General features: G+C 36.0%; 1 protein-coding gene across 3 annotated transcripts in view; it reads right to left on the bottom strand.

Moving 5' to 3' along the window:
• The window catches only part of GRID2 (glutamate ionotropic receptor delta type subunit 2), a 1,467,015-nt gene that overhangs the window by 242,779 nt on the left and 1,205,733 nt on the right, over positions 1–18,503 (bottom strand). The window lies entirely within an intron of this gene.

Raw genomic sequence — 18,503 nt, 5'->3', positions numbered from 1 at the left:
AGAGAGATTTCTATTTGTATTCAAATAGAATAAAAGTCATGCTTCTCGAGAGCTGAATTTATTTTCAGCTTTCTCTTTTACAGAATAATGCTCAGGATTTTCACATCGATCTCTGAGTTATAGATAGTATCTACTTGTCCCAGGTTATTCACCTCTAAATTGGCGGTCAATTTCCTTACATTTAAGTTTCTGAGCCACTCTATACTTTCTAACCTGGAGAACCAATTACTGTTTGACTGAAACTCATTTGAGTTTATGTAGATGCTCAATGCTAATGGCTGAGGTTTAAGAACAAGTGTGTCTTTGGCATACTGTTCACAATTAGATGCTGGCATATTCACACTCCTAACCTCTGAGAATGGCAGCATATGCTTTGAAACACTATACCATATTTTGAACAAGAATACTCACAGCCCTCCACAACCATGGGTCATGAATCTCACGTTATGTATACCTCTGACCTTTTGATCTCTTTCTAGATGGGAGTTTGCTAATGATTTCCTGGGGGCCTTTGCAAACAACACTAACATTGGGCAAGAGTATTGGGAATACTCTTGCAGGTCACCACTTTCCATCATGTGCAAAACTGTATTGCAAACGATAAATTATGGGCTGTGTTTGCTAAGGAGGATTTGTGCCATTTTCTAATGGTATTTTCAGCAAAATTTAATCTACATTTTATTGAGTTTTAGGTTGTTGATGTGTATCATTTACTCTATGAAAACTACCATGATAATTCCTTTTTGTTCTGTACTCCTGCTGCATAAAAGGATGCATTTAAAAATTACTATTTGCAAGGAAAAATTTGCCGGGATATTCTACAACTATTAAATTAATTCTACCATTTATAAAAAGATAAGGTGACAGTATGAAGAATAATTGAGAGCAAAAGCAGGAATAAAAACAAGCTACATGTAGCTAGGGTGCAACCTCATACTAGAGGAACTGAGCATTTGCTCCTGGGACATCCCATAATTATCTTGTTAACAGAATGGCAATAAGAGTTTTGTTTCCAGTGACAATTTACTTCTCATTTACTGCTGTTTCCAATGGTAGGAATGAAGCTATTCAAAATATTAACATTTTAACATATTTCCCACTGTTTAGTGGAGGATGCTCTAAAGTAGTAACATGGGAAAAAGGAATGAACTATTATCAATGCAGGTTATAATAACAGCCCTCATGTGTTCTATATTATGAATACAAAGGCCTATGCTAGGTAGTTGTGTGAAGCTCCCACCTACTAGAACCAAAATGTCTTATCGCTGGGGAAGGCCATGTCACAGTTCATCAAAAACCCTCCCAGGAAAGGATTGTTGGCCACTTGCTGTTTAGAAAGTTCAGCAACCAATCTCTCTTATAACTCTCAGAAACCTTCAATTTGGTGGTGGTGATTTCATAATGAAGAGGTAAAATTTTTGTATGCCTATACCTAAATATATAACTTGTTTGCCCAAGTAGTCATACCAGTAGAATACTGTTAAATAAATTAACACTCCCTCTTAGCTTTTCATGAAAAGAAAATTGAAATCAAATGTTAGGATCATTAATATAATCAGGTTTCTGCAGCATAACATCACCTTCAATATCAGCTTTACAACTTGAATATAGAATCATAATACACATAGTTTTTGTTAGTGAAACTAATTTGTACACAATGAAAATTTTAAAGGAATTCTTAATATTTTGCCAATGTGAAATTCTTGATGTCAGAGAAGAAAGTATTTTATTTTCAGCATACTTCAAATTCAGAACAGCAGAAGCATTTTGTAACTTAGAACAAAGGCATGTTCCCTCTAGCTTCATTTCTGATAAAGTTCAGCTTATAAATTTGCCTTGAGATATGCTTGCAATAAAAACTATAGCTTGTCTGATTCAGCATCATTCCATTATAGTACACAGAGATAGCATCACAGGTGACAAAAATAAAATGATGCAAAATGAAGTGAGCACAAACAGCTTATTTCAGAAACTGAAGGCTGTTTTAGGAGCCCAGCACAGAAAGGGAGTGTTCATTTTATGTGGTCATTTTGTTATTTTCATGCTAGTAAGATTTTAGAGTAATATCAGCAGAAATGGTATAGCCTATATTATGAACCCCTAAAAGAAATCTAGCAAATTGTTCTATAAGTGGTAATCCTCAAAAGCATTGTATCTGAAATTCAACATCTGAGTATTATTTAGATATGCCAAATTACTGTTTTGTTTTGCCAAATCATTGTTTTAAATGCAAAACAATTCTAAAATAATTAATAGGTACCTAATATATAAATTAATTTACCATGGCAAATGTTGTCATTTATTTTTAAAAAATTTTTTAAAGATTTTATTTATTTATTCATGAGAGAGAGAGAGAGAGAGGCAGAGACACAGGCAGAGGGAGAAGCAGGCTGCACGCAGGGAGCCTGACATGGGACTCGATCCCGGGTCTCCAGGATCAGGACCTGGCCTGAAGGTGTCGCTAAATTGCTGAGCCACCCGGGCTGCCCATGTCATTTCTTTTTTAACAATTCACAATGCATACCCAGGCCACAGAAGAAATGGAAAAATCTAGAGCATTCTAGAAAAGAGTTAACTCATACTAATAAATTCCATTTCTCCACTTAGTCACACAAAACCCACATTTACCCACATAAAACTCAGCAAATGATCACTGCAGATGTGTTAGACCTGAATCCTCCTTTCCCAATCCCATATCCCCACTCATGCACATAGGGTAAAAAAAAAAAAAAAAAAAAAAGGGGGGTTTATAGCTGTGTAATTGGTGAATAATAAAAGAAAGCAATTAGTTTGCCATTCTAACAAGCCTTGTTTTCCCAGCATGTTTTCAGATTTATACTTTTATTCCTTCTGGTGTCCTATACTACTAGCAACCATGAATACTAAAGAATACTGAGATCGGATAGGTAAGTGGTATTTAGTTATTTGCATGAACATTACATATACTTAGAAACTGTAATTTAGGGCACTTCTGTCAAGTCAATTTTAGGAATGTGGGTGGATCTAGGCTGATTGCCAACTCTTTCCATGAGAAAAATAAACACTTAAAACTGTTCAAGCATAGAAAATTAATTTCAACACATGTGATACTCTGATATTAGATATTTGTGACAGCTTTGACATTGGGTAAGTTAGATTTTAAAGTCAAGCAGATTTGTGGGCCATGTGATGTTAACCTCTGTTTACCTGAATTTTCTAATATATAAATGGAAAGAATAAGAGTGTCTAAGGGTGAGGACAAGTGGACCTGTTGCATCAGCATTCAATCAACTTATCCATTGCTTTATTTTTATTTTGTTTTAATTTTTAAAAAAGAGGTATTTATTTATTTTAGCGAGTGTGAGAAAGAGAGTAGGAGAGAGAGAGCATGAACAGGAGGGGCAGAAGAAGGGCAGAGGGAGTGAATCCTCAAGTAGACCCTCCACTTACCACAGAGCCTGACTAGGGGCTTGAATTTACAATCCTGAAATCATGACTTGAGCTGAGACCAAGAGTCAGATGTTCAACTGACTGTGCCACCCAGGTGCTCCCCTATTGTTTTATATGGAGATTATTATTATAATGATTCATCTCCTAATGCCCTATTTAAGGAAATACAAGATTTTATAAACCTATGACTGTGAATGGTCATAACTTTGAATGTCTTACTACTTTACATTTCTAAAATTGTTAACTAGTTGAAAATCTAATGCCTATTCCCTTTGCAGTGAATTTTCACTCATATTTTTTACCTATTTTTCTTTAAGAAGAGAATAGATCTTACCCATATAAACTTTAAAATAACACTCATGGGGATCCCTGGGTGGCTCAGCAGTTTAGTGCCTGCCTTCAGCCCAGGTCCTGGAGTCCCATGATCGAGTCCCACATCGGGCTCCCTGAATGGAGCCTGCTTCTCCCTCTGCCTGTGTCTCTGCCTCTCTCTCTCTCTCTCTCTCTGTCTCTCATGAATAAATAAATAATATCTTAATAAAATAAAATAACACTCATAAATCTCTTTTCCATTTTCATTTTCTTTCTTCTTTTTAAGCATCTCAGCTTGATTTTGTGGAAAGCTCTCCAACAGATGGTTGCCGGCTCTAGCTCTAGGTAATTGTAAGTCTAATTCCATTTTTAATGGAATGGAACAAGTCAACTTAAGTTATCACATCAGAAGGGATTTTTCTTCAGGGGGAGAAAAATGGAATGTGGTTGATAGGATAGGTTCTAGATGCTTTAGGTAAAGGGGCTGACAGTGGAAGAGAGATAAACAAGCAAGGATGTATTAAAAATGTCTTCCAACTCAGTTCAGGTTTTTTTTCTCCCACAGTTTCTTCTTCTGGATGCTGATTTCAACATCTACCAAAGGAGAAGATATCGTTGAGCTCTAGAAGGCCATCAGTAACCACATTCAAAGCCTGCCTGGTGCCCATTGTTGTTCATTGGTTTTATTAGCTGAGGGCCTGGTGAGCTCAGAGGCAGGTTTTTCAGAAAAAAAAAAAAAAAAAAAAAGTGTTCCAGAATTTAAAACTTAAAAGACCAACTAATATGTCAAATAATGTTCCACTAGACTGAGATGGCATGTTCATTAAGACCTAAGAAGAAGAGATAAGTGTGGAAAAGTGTACTAAGGTGGTCAGGTAAGGTAGGCCTGCCTCTGAGAGGTACAGCCAACAGCCAGCACTGGGCAAACTCTTAGTTTCAACAAATCTGGGTTTTAAGATGCAAAGATTTAAGTCTCAATCCTTAGACAAGTCATTTAATTTCCTATAAATTACAACCCACTTCCCTATTAAATAGGGAAAATAATAATTTTATAATAAGGCATGTGGAGGTTTGACATAGATATTGATACAAAACACTTACCTTAGTACTGAACACTCTAGAAGTGCTCCATGACTGGTAGTTGCAATTATGAATCTTATTATTATTTTTATTATTAGGCTCTGTTATAAATTTTGGAATTGCTATCTCCTTATTTTTCCCACCAATTAAATTCATTTCAGATTCCTCACTCATAGCCTTTTTCTCCAAAGTCCCTACCCCATCTAATCTCTCATCAACTTTTGTACATTTTACTTCCTGAATCTTACAAATCTGTCACTACCTTCGTCCTCTCATTGCTAATTCTCTCATCCTTTCTATGAGAGGATTCTTTATTTTTTAAAAGAGTTTATTTATTCATTTTAGACATAGAGAGTGCAAGCAGGAGGAGGGGCAGAGAAGGAGGGAGAGAGAGTCCCAAGCAGATTCCATGCTCAGCCTGGTGCCTGATTCGGGGCTCCATCTCAGGACCTTGAAATCACGACCTGATTGGAAATCCAGAGTTGGACGCTTAACTGACTGAGCCATCTGGTGCCCTTAGAGAATTATTTCTAAGCCTTCTCCCTATCTCTAACCTACCTCTAATCCATCCTCTGCACTATAGCTAAAGTGTTCTTTCTGATATATGTCTGAGCCTATCCCTGTCTTATTTAAATACTTCCTATATACCCGGTTGCCTTTAGAAAAAAATCACCAACTCCGTAGCATTTGAGATCCTTAAAAAAATTGGCCTAAATTTTTTTCCATTCTCAAAGATAAACTTTTGCCTCATTCATACATCCATTTTAGGGCAAACAGGCCATTTCATCATTCCTTCTTTGGTAGGTATTTGCTCTGCACAAGATGTCTCCTTGTCTACCGGTGAATTCTTTCCCTTCAAGGTCAAGATCAAACTCAGCTGCCTCTTTAGTCTCTTCTAATACTTAGAATATGTTCACATTGTAGCATTGTGTTATGAAATTTTACTTCTTTCTTTAACTCATTTAGAATACATGTTGCCGATTCCCATAATTTTTCTTATTTATTTATTTATTTATTTATTTATTTATTCATTCATTCATTCATTCATTCATTCATGAGAAAGACACAGAGAGAAGCAGAGACATAGGCAGAGGAAGAAGCAGGCTCCCCGTGGAGGTGCCCGATGTGAGACTTGATCCTGGGACCCCGGGATCATGCCCTGAACTGAAGGCAGACATTCAACCACTGACCTACCCAGGTGTCCACCATAATTTTTCTTTAAATTCATCTTTGAAACTCAGAATATAGTCCAGCGTTTGGAGAACACAATGAGGCTCATGTATCTTGACTACTCTTTTTTACTAGAAATATGCTTTCATCTTGAAAAGCCAGCACTTCCATTAAACTAGCATTATATAAAAATGTGATTTTTATTGTATATTACCAGTCATTCTGTGGGTGACTAATCATGGCAACAATATATTGTAGTTTTAAAAAAAACACAACAACTAATTTTAAGGGAGCTTTGGAAATTTCCCCTGCAACGAAATCAGCTGCAAAAGCTTTAATAGACCACCAGTGAATTGCTTAACAAGACATTTTGCCATGGATATAAAATAAATAAATTCAGAGGCAATGCAAATGAAAAGAAAACCCAAATAAATATAATTGAAGTAATGTATTTGGAAAAGCTAAAGTTATACTCCATAATTCTGGTACACATAGGACATGGTACAAAGTGGAATGTCTGTTCCTGAAAGGAATACTTATCTGAGCAATGTGGAAACAGCAAATAAGTAGTGGTTCATTTGATGAGTGATTTCTGACTCAAATTTCAGAAGCAAGTTGAAATGGTGAAGAAAATTGCTCAGCTAACTCTCCTAACTGAAATGATTAAAAAATATAATAGAATTCATGATTTTAGTAGCTAAAGAAAAGATAAAGCACTAGAACAAGGAGAGAATAGTCACCCTTGGTAATACTGAGTGTTAACACCAAAAACAAAATTTATTTTTTTTCTCTCAAGGGTTGAATTTCTACATAAAGGAGGATTTGTATGCTCTACTTATAAGGGAATGGAATAAGCACTACAGAAAGGCTTCCCATCTTCCTATTTGAAGCATAGCCAATGGCCACTTGTCCTTTGAGAAACCACATTCTGCATTTTAGTAGCTCTTCTCCTCATTGAAGTTTTCCAAACCCTCTTAGACACAGGTTTAGGCAGAAAGTCTGATGAAATATAAGGGTATCAAGGGTAAATGATGGGGCAAGCAAGACTCTAACGTTTCTTCATGTCAGAAGAAAATTTGGATTGTAGATGGCTCCATCCCTACTGAAGACTCAGTGAGAGCTATTTTAAGTACATGAGGGTTGTCACTAACTGAAAACAGGCTCAGGGAAGAGCTTAATGTTCTTTAGCCCAATAATGTTAACTTCCTTATTTTAAAAAGATAAGATCAAAGTCATGTTAGTGGAAGAAATGTGATTTTCTCATATAAGATTAGATTGTGCAGCCTAAAAGTATAAATTCTGGGGCAGGGTCAATCAGAAAGAACTCAGCCACAGCAATCTCTGGTAGAGCAGTAACATGATTTTGTCTTCCTTCTCAAAGTGCCAGAGTTTTTTCTTTCTCAAGACAGCAGAAGCCTACATCCTGAGGCCAACAAATCTGAAGGATACCAGGGAAGACAGAGGGATAGGATTTTTTACTTGTGGATATGAGGAGAGTTTCCCAAGGGAGGCCCCCTGGATGGAGAGGATGCTTCAGTATGTCCTCTATACTTCATCTGCCCTCAAACCTGCCCTTCTGGGCCTCAGCTGAGTAAATTAGGTCAAAGTCAGCTTCAGGTCTTTTGCTGTGAACTTCTTTAGAATATTTATTTGGTGTTTTAAGAACTACTTATCTATTTATTTACTTAAGTGTTGAGTTGTGTAAGCTTTTTAAATATATTTTGGGTATTACCCTTCAGTAGGTTGCCTTTTTGTTTTGTTGATGGTTTCCTCTGCTGTGAGAAAGGCTTTTTCTTCTGGTATAGTCCCAACAGTTTAATTTTGCAGTTGTTTTCCTTGCCCAAGGAGACATCTAGAAAAATGTTTCTAAGACTGATGTTTCAAGTGTGCTTGATCTAGAAAAAGTGTGTGGTAGGACTCATGAAGAGGAATGCTGTCCCTGCATGGTGAATTACTAGGCATCAAGATGACTTTTGTGCCTTTCCTGAGAGATTTAGAAATATTCCCTGCACCTTCTCCCTCACAGAATAGTCAAGGGCATCCCCATCAGCCATGCACTATAGATATGATAGTCACAGGTAATATTAGAAATTCATATAAAATAGATGCAGTTGATAAAGATGGCTATCATGAACTACTTAAGGGAACATCTTCCTGTGCGTGTATTGCCATGTACATTTAAAAGTTGTTTTGGTTTGTGAATATGATAGGTCATTTTGGAGACCACAAAGGGGGATGGAAATACTCTGTCTCTTTTTATTGCTGTTAGGCATAATTAATACAAATGACTGTTAAATTCTCTTCAAAATGACAATGCTAAACAAATGAGAGAAAATAGTTATATTGAAAATATGGTTGGTTTCTCTGACCTGTTGACCCACCTTATAAGCTAGGAACTGATTTTGTCACCTCATGAATCCTGAATCCTGAAAGGTAAAAGACACTATATTTTTCTCCCTGCTGAATTGTTATTTACGACCTTGCTCTGTATCTTAGTTTATTAATTAATCTTTCATGATATATATAGATATTGATATATATACCAATTAAGCAAAACTGCATTACAAAAGATCCCAGTACTCTGTGAATTCAATTACCCTCCAATTGTCTGTGTAAGGTAGAAAGTATGAGCAGTTTCTTCCTGAGATATCATGAAATAATTCAATATTTATTTACTGCAGGACACTATGAACAAATCTGGAACTATCCTAAATTTGTACAGATAACATTTCATTATGTCACCATTGACTGTCAACTGATTGTAAAATTTATGTTAGGATGATATCCTCAAATAATCCAGGAGACTTCAATAGAAGAGTAGATTTTTATGTTCTTACATCATTGAAACTATAGGAAAGACCTGACTAATTCCCATGAATTTCCCTGAGGATCAACAAATTTCTAAATGGTGTTAAGTAAGAACCCTAATAAAACCATAACATCAGAGTGTTTGGAAGAGTTCCTGAAGGTATCACATAATTCAATGATATATCTTAAGGAATAAAAGCCAGCTCCCAAAATGGACTTTTTTCTTCTTTCCTAGGCACTTTACTGACTTAGAAAACTTAATGCCAGGAAGTTCTTACTCATGCCTCACCTAACACTCATCTTTTTCACATAAGCCTCTCATTGTCTTCTCTGTGAAGATGGACAATAGCTACCCATCACCTCCAGTACAATATTCCTTTATATAATAAAACACTTCTTTTTATATTTTTTTAAATAAAACACTTCTTTCTTGTTTTTCATCCTTTAGCCTCTTCTTTTTTGAGTTAAACACTAAATTCCTATAGTTCTCACCCACAAGATCTATTACTCACTTTTTTACATTGCTATTAGCTAAGGCACTTTTTCCTTTTCTTTGTAATTTTTGCATAATTTATGGACTTTATAAATAGGTCACGGTGGTATTTAAGAAGCCCTAGCAACTTTTACACTGCTAGGTCACTTTGGTCATTTTCTTTATAAACACTAACATTACATTTCAAATTTGTAATTGACAGATGATTCATTCTGAAACTTTTCTTTCTTTTCTTTTTTTTTAACAGAGAACTCTCCTGATTTTTTTTTTTTAAGATTTTATTTATTCATGAGAGACACAGAGAGAGAGAGGCAGAGACACAGGCAGAGGGAGAAGCAGGCTCCATGCAGGGAGCCTGATGTGGGACTTGATCCTGGGTCTCCAGCATCATGCCCTGAACTGAAGGCAGTGCTTAAACCGCTAAGCCACCGGGGCTGCCCTGAAACTGTTTACACCTCCAGTTTTAAATTATCATAGATACACACACATACACACACACAGTTTGTTTTTTCTATCTCTGAGTGAATTATTACATATTTGTCCCTATTAAAAGCTTCATCTCACTTATAATTACCCTGTTTAATTTGTCAAGGTCCTTATGAATTCTTACAGTGTGGTTCTAGTCAATAATCACCCCTACTCAATATAAAGTAATCTGCATGTTTAATAAGCTCACTCCCTATTCTATACTTCAAATCAACACTGAAAATGCTCATTATAATCAGGGCCAGTGCTGACTTATGGGAAAAACTCTATTCAATATACCCTCCAAGGCTGACACTGAACCATTGATCATAACCTCACATACAGCCTGCTAACAAGCTGTGATACAATAACACCTAATGCTTCTACACACACAAAAAAATGACCCAAATAAAATACGAGGTATATTCACATGAGGAATCAATAGTAATTTGTAATTTTTTTCCCTCTCAGTTCTTTTAAGGAGTTCAAAAACTTTAATCACATTATAAAATTATTTGCGGTGGAAGGAAATAACTGAAGAGAAAGACGTGACTAAGAATAACAGTAGGACAAATTTAACAGCCTATTTGAAGACTCAGTAGAACATACTGTCAAAGTAAGGTGGAAGGTCATTGTTTCAGTGAAGATTCTAATGAATCTATCTTAAAACAAAGATCCTGGCTCTTCATAACAGAGCAGGATACCAAGTTTCTACTAATAACTTAAAATTTCCCCAATACGAAATAAATTCCCCTTCTTTCCAGTGTTATAGGTTTGTGGATCTCTCCAAAAAAAGTTTTTAAGTTTTTGGTTGTTTTTTTCTTAATCATGCAGAGAAATAATGCTGTATTCCCAATTAAGCATATTTCTTTTTTGAGAAATTTCAACCAAAACTATGCATAAAATGCATGTCCTAATGTCCACAGTCAGGTCTTATTAACAGCCATTCAGATTATAAATGCCCAAAATGTTTTGGAAAGGTACCCTCCCTACGGAGTCCCTTCCCAATTCAGTAGCAGATCTTGAGAATTCTGCAGCATTGCTCTGAGAAAATGGCAATCTTCATCTGCAAAAGCTGCCCAGCAAGCCACCTGCAGATCTGTTCTTTACCATCCCCATGACTTGCCATGACCTGGGGTATCTGGCGATTCTAAACTTTGTCCTTAGGGTAAAAGATCAGGGTGTGAGAAACAGGGGCTATAGCGGGTGTGTGTGTGGTGACAGTGTGTGTAGGAGTGGAGGAAAAAGTCATTAAAAATAAATGGACTATCTGATAGGAGCTTGCAGAGCAACTAAGAGGATCAAAGAGACACTTGGCAGAGGGTGGAGGTCAGCACATCAGGATTGCTGGTGTGATGGAGAGGACAGGGAAAGACAGATGAGGCAAGAGAAACAGAAAGAAAGAAGAAAGAAAGAAAGAAAGAAAGAAAGAAAGAAAGAAAGAAAGAAAGAAAGAAAGAAAGAGAAAGAAAGAAGAAAGAAAGAAAGAAAGAAAGAAAGAAAGAAAGAAAAAGAGAGAAGAAAGAAAAAAGAAGAAAGAAAGAAAGAAAGAAAGAAAGAAAGAAAGAAAGAAAGAAAGAAAGTTTTCATCTTGGTGAGCTCATTGTAAATAAGAGTCTACAGCGATGATAATATAGCCCTGTTCCTGGGAGTCACAAATAAAGTGGGAGACAACTTTTAATTAAATGCTCACTGAAGGGTGGCTTTGAAAAAACTCTGAGAGTTTTTATTTTTTTCAAAAAGAGAGAAAATCATGGTCTATAACATCTAGATGGCTATATGTTTATCAAACATACATCACTGTGGTACTTAAGTGCTTTGACAAGTAAGCCATTTCAACACCGAACAATATAGAGTAAGGAGATGAATGTCTTCCTCTGTCTGTAGGGCCTGTCTGAAGCTAAGCCTATACAATTCCATACTAAACTGAAACATAAAAGTGGTATGAATCAGGCCCAGCTCACTTCAGTGACCTTGACTTTGGCTGTTCCTAATAAAGTGTGCAATTCCCTGCTGAGAGCTCTGAAGTAGCCTCCCACTGGAAGCCTGGAGTGGGTGAGACACTGAGAAAACCTTGAGAGCATACCACTTGGGGCTTCTTCTCTTATCCTGGAATAATGACACGTAAAAATGGCTTTCATATTGCTTCCTGATTTGTCATGAGGTATATAGACAAGTCACAAGGTTCCACAGTCTCAGGCCAGATTCTAAGAAATCCCTTTCTGGTTCACTACATCATGAATATTTTACATGTAACCAACTATGTAGTCACTAAGCTACATAAGAGGTAAGAGGTGCTACGCTGATACAAAGGCAATAAAGGCACAACCGAGAGCATACATTTCAGCTGAAAAGGTAAAACAAGTAGAATACTACCTCAACACAAAGGTACATGTAATTTAGGGTTTAAGCCAGGTAGATAGATGCCAGGTGGTTAAAACAAAAAGAGACACTGAATCTCGTTATGAACACTACGGGGCAGGCTGCACAGAGGAAGTAGCATATGAGCTCTGTGATGAGAGGGCCAATTAAAGATGACTTAAAAGAGAAAACTTGCCTGACAAACAGTTGTCCTGACCCAAGTTAAGTGCATTCACTATCCATGGCAGCTTGATGTAGTGATAGTTAATCAAGCAAAGGTGAGACAACAGTGAATCATTCAGCCAGACCCTTACTTATGCTTACATTCGAATAAGGCTTTTTGACAGCCAGTTCTTTTTTTTTTCTTCTTTTTTTAAAAATCTTTAGGGGCTTGGAGGATTAAATGGTGTGATAAGACAACCCCCAGGAAGATGGACTGTGAGGTAGGGCAGTGGCAGCTGTGCTGGAAGCAACAGCAGCAATAGCAAGGAACTTTGAGGCCTAGGTGAACCAGGTAGAAGGAATAATTTAGTGCATGGAATTGTGAACAAAATAGTAAAAATGATAGTGATTAGCACCACTGAAAAGGGTGGAGGGATGAAAACAGTCCAAAGAATCCATATGACTTCCTAGAGAACAAAGAGAAAAAGGGAAGCAAGTATAGCGTGTATCCAAGAACTGTGCTGTTATTTGTATCTCTTTGTTTCCCATTTATTCTTTATATTAAGCCTATGAAGTTGAACCCATTATCTTTTTACCTTTAGGGAAAATAAGGCTTAAAATAATTATGGAAAATGACAAGATCATTCAGCTAATAAGTGGCAAAGGATTTGCATGCAGATTTATTTAAATTCATGGTCTCCTGTTTCTGTTCCTAGGATACCACGTAACTTAGAAATAGCTGAAATTAACTTAGCTAAATATAATTCGGCCACTGATTCTTTTCTGCAGAACTCTTTATTTTTCAGAAAACTTACAATGACCCTTATGGTTTTCATTCACTCATTTATTCACTTGTTTATTTATTTCATTTGATGAAGGCTTAGTGTATTTGCTAATTGCACTTGATATGGTCCGCTGATTAAGACAAGGTTTCTAGTGCCAGACTGCCTAGGTTTACCATCCTCACTTTTGATTTATCATCTCCAAAATGGAGATGAAAATAATATATCTCTTGTGGGGCTATCATGAGAATTAAATGAGAAAAATCTAAGCAAAACATTTAGGGAAGTGTCTGTCATAGAACACGCACTCAGTCATATAAGCTGCTGCTGTTATTATTAATACTATGCACCAGGCATTCTAGGACACATTAAGGGCACAAATATGAATATGGTATAGCCCTTGCCTTTGAAGAATTTATACCCTCAAAGAGAAGACACATGTGTAATGGCTGATTGTGACTGTGCAAATGGATGATGCCAAAAGACAACAGAGTTCTGGTTCCTTTCAGGGAAAGGGAACAGCATGTAAACTCCACAGAAGTATGAAATGTCCTCCAAGAGCAGCTTAACTGGAACATGAACAAGTGTGAGAATGGATTACAGTTGGTGCCAGTAGAGAAATGAGGCTGGGTCAGCTTTTGAAGGGTTCAATATGCGTGGCTATGGAATTGCACTCTATTTTGATTGGATATAGTAATAATAGAGGTTTTCAGATCAGTTTTAAGGATGGAGGAAGGTAACCATCTGGACTCCACAGTCTGGATCATAAGCTTGAGTGAGAAGAAAATGGAAAAGAGGGAAGCAACAGTTAAGTAAGAGAAAACAGAGTAAGTAGAGAAATAGTAGGCAGGGAGACTTGGGATCGAACTCCTGGGCATTTATGCCAGAAAAATAAAAACATATCTATAAAAAAACCAGAAATGCACATAAATGCCCTTAGCAACTTTATTTACAATAGCCAAAAACTTAGAATAAAAAAATTCCATGCAATAGGTAAATTGTTAAGCAAACTAGTACATTCATACTAGTACAAACTAGTACATCATACCCGGCCATAAAAAGCAATGAACTGTTGATGTGTGCAACAACTTGGATAGATCTCAAGGGCATTTTGCTGAGAGGGGGAAAAGGTGTTATTTCAAAAGGCCACATACTGTATGATTCAACTTATATATCACTCTTGAAAGGATAAATACCGTAGGGAACATATTAGTTATTCTTAGGGGTTGGGGCTGGTGGGGAAGAAGGAGTGTAGAATGAGGGAGATTTTTGTAATGGTAGGATAGTTCTATAGCTGTTGCAGTGGTGGTTATACCTTCTGTACATGTAATAAAATGGCATAGAACTATATGCATATATTGCATCCATGTCAATGTCCTTGTTTTGATATTATAATATAATTACTTAAGATGTAACTATGGAGGAAACTAGGTGAAGGGTACCCGGGACCTCACTCTACTATATCTTCACAACTTCCTGTGTATATATAATTACTTCAAAATACACTGTTAAAAAAAGCTTGTTTAAATATTAATAGAACAGGGATCCCTGGGTGGCGCAGCGGTTTAGTGCCTGCCTTTGGCCCAGGGCGCGATCCTGGAGACCCGGGATCGAATCCCACGTCGGGCTCCCGGTGCATGGAGCCTGCTTCTCCCTCTGCCTATGTCTCTGCCTCTCTCTCTCTCTCTCTGTGTCTCTTTGTGTGTGACTATCATAAATAAATAAAAAAAATAAATAAAAATAAATAAATATTAATAGAACATATTGCAACACGACAAGCTATGGGTTATTAACACTTTGTCCTTCAAAATTTACGGTATTTTCCTATTTTCTCAGTATAGTCCTGTATTACTTTGAAAATGTATTAGAATTTATTAAAAACAATTATGACTTATTTTTTGATGACTTAAAGCCAAAAATAATTAAAAAGATAAAATCCATGAATAGCAGACACTGAGATGCAACTTTTCTGCAAAATTGCATCTGAGAAGTCATCCAACCAGAGTGATTTCTAGAATTTTCTCATATTAGTAACTCTCTCCTTCTCTACCTGTTTTAGTGATAAGGTAGTCAACCACATTCTCTCTTTGAAAATCTTCAAAAATAAACTAAGTCAATATTCCAGCATCTGCTATAAATGTAAATGTTAGCCTAGAGATAAAATCTTTCTCAAGCCACATTTCTCTTATTCCCTTAAACCTTTGGTATTTTCAAATTAAAATAGCCCTGAAACAAGAAGATACATGATTCAAGTTTATATTAAATAGAAACCTACTAGCTTTCATACACTTCTATATCTTTTCTTTCCTATCCAAGCTCCTCTCCACAGATAAAGCTGTCTTTCTTCAATGATGTCACTCTCCATTATCTCCAGGAAAAATTCCAAATTCTTCAACAAGTTTTATCATGCCTTTCAGGATCTGGTTCCACTTTCCTTTTCTATTTTCTGCCACTCTCACATCACTCATCTCAATCCAGGAAGGAAATTAACAGATTTTGATCATCTGCCCTTTGCTAGACACTCTCCTAAGAATTTCATACCTCTCTTGCTTTTGCAAATATTCCCCAGTAAGCTACTGCTTCAGGCTTTTGAAATTCATTGTTCAAGATCAAACTCTCGATGATACCTCTGTGATGCCTGATAGTATCTTCCCTTTCTCCTCCCCTTGTTCTCCAAGTTATTGAATTAAATTACTCCTTCCCTGTGTTCACACAGTATTTCACAAATAAATCTATCACAGTTCCAATGTCTTTAAATTCTACATTGCTATGTCTCTAACTAACTTGTGGCTCAGGAATAATACCTAAATATCCTTTTGGACTCAATACCTAGTATGATGTTTAACTATATATATATTCAGTTGAATTAAATGAATGAAGTAATATATTTATTTAGTTTTTAAGTTAGAAGTGCCTCCATTTCCAAAATTGTAATGATCTCTTTGAATAGTAACTTGCTGAATATAGTTCACATAGTTCTGTGAGAGCAAAGGAAAGAAAGAAATAATTTCTTTAGAGAGCACCTGCCAGTTCTACCATTCTCTCTTATACTCAGACCTGGTGACAGACTTAGATTTCTAAGCCCAGGGCTAGCTCATACTCTGTTGTGTGGCATGAGAAAAACAACTGCTCAATATTTTTTTCTCTTCCAAATATGAGCAAATGTGGATACAAAAGTCCTGTTATTGGTATGCTAAGGGAAACAGAGTCTCCTCCAGGATAGCATAGAATATGGATCTCTTTTTGCATATGAAATATATCCCAAATTAGTTTATTCAATGACTACAGTCAGTCAATATTTGTTTAGTCCAACCTGAAACATTATGGTGGATGAATGCTTTAAACATAAACCTATGATGGGATTTTAGGATGCCTTTGAATAGACCCAAGCTTACTTATAGCCCCAGGAAATTAGACTTTAAGTTTTACCACCAAAGACAATCTGATTCTAAAGTTATTAATGACTACAACTGTGATTTCCTTTGTAGCTTTTTTTCCCACTTTATTTGTGAGAGAAGTAGGTTTTTGAAAATCACATCACAGCAAAGACTAATGGAACTAATGTTCATGATGTTATTACCCAGTACTGGTTCTGAAATTACCTTCAAAATTTCACATGCTCCATTTTACCAGTGCCCATCTTAGCTGGGTTACCAGTGGGGGATGGGGGGGTGGGAGGAAGGTTCATTCCATTTGCTAGGTATCTAAAAGCAACCAGCTACATTGGTACCATTCAATAACAATGACCCAGTCCAAATGTCATTAGAGTCTCATAGAAATTGTGTGTTTTTTCCTTTAGAAAAATTTAACTGTATATCTCAATATTACCCATCCCAAATATGTCATTATCTATCATATTCCATCATATCAAGCAGCAGGACATAATTATCACTGAAGGGGTATAAAATTAAACTTGGGAATTATCTTTTTCAAGGAAAATTTACCTTCAAAATTTTAATTAATGGCAAGTGACACCTGGAAGGTTAGATGTCAATAAATATCTAATTTTGTAAAAGAGGTAAATTTTGTAAAACAAATTCAGTTTCTCAAGAACAAATCTATTGGATTTCCCTTACCAAACTGTAAGAGTTTCCATCAACCATCCATTTAGAAGTAGCAGCTCTTCCTCTCTCTCTCACTGACTTCCCTCTAACTACCTCTGTCCTTCCAGGTCTGGAGAGGCAACTTTGAATTTTGGGAATGAACATGTGACTGGGATATGTGTGCTAATGGCACAGCAAAAATGAGCTGAAAAGGTGCTTTGACAAGCATTGCTTCATTTGGTGATGAACAAATCTTATGAATATAAATGATTAAGGAGCATGACATTGGATGGTAATGTGGTTTTTGTCTTTTCTAAGAAAAATTAAACTTAGAATCTTCCAAGAAAGTTTGACATTAGTTGCAAATGGAATTTTAAATGTTTCCAAGAAACACTGCAGGCAATTATGTTTACCAATGCAGCTGAGGCATGAAATTAGAAGATATCTTTAAGTTTGGGAAGAGAATCAGGCTTCTTTTAACTCCTTTGGCTCTGAATTTTTTCCCCCTTTCAAAATTAGACTAGTGATCAGATTAGAAGGAAGGGAGATTTATTATACCCACTGTTGACTTTTAATAATGTGAGCTGGCATTAGAAAGAAATAATTTTTTAAGAAATGAAGGCTCAGTTATTGTGGACTGTGGAAGTATACTTGAGGGAAACATCATGTGAAATTATGATCTTTTTTCCATTAGATTTTACCTTTAGAGAAACCTTATGGGTGTAAAAATTTGATAGAGGCTTCTGCTCCCACTGCTATTGCATAAAAGTCAAGATACAAACTAATGCTGGCAAAGTTGGTAATGACTAGCTCAGATGAACACATGTCATGAGGTCTGCAACCCCAGGGAAGCAGATTTGGCAAACAATCTGTAAAAACCATCACTAGATAAGGAAAAAAATTGGTGGGTAAGACCATGGATGGGTATTGGATTGACATTGGCTAGACTTTTAGCTCTGATACTGTTGGTTATGTGATCTCAAGAATTTAACTTGCAAACTTCTGTTTTTTCATTTACATATGAGAATAATAGTAATACCTGTGTTATCAGGGTGTTTTTGAGGAATAAATGAGGTAATATATGTAACATACTTAATAAAGTCATAATATATTCTCAGTGATTATTAGTCATAATTTTTATTACTGTTATTGTCATTTATTGCATAAAATTAATAATTTTATTTACAAATTTTTCTTCATGTATTTCTTTAAAATGTTTCAGTCAGTTATGAACTACATCAGTTTTTACTTTAAGTACACCCAAAATGTGGCAAGTAAAACATAATTGATAATAAGTATATTAGTGAGATATAATACTCCACCTTAATTTTTTAAACTATTTTCCCTAATGTGCTTTCTTGAAAAAAAAGCAAAAAAGATTTATTTATTTTAGAGAGA

The sequence above is a fragment of the Canis lupus genome, chromosome 32, assembly GCF_003254725.2.
Source record: "Canis lupus dingo isolate Sandy chromosome 32, ASM325472v2, whole genome shotgun sequence".
Classification (NCBI taxonomy): domain Eukaryota; kingdom Metazoa; phylum Chordata; class Mammalia; order Carnivora; family Canidae; genus Canis; species Canis lupus.
Note: the sequence above shows the minus strand (reverse complement) of the source record. Positions and strands in the feature narration are given on the sequence as shown.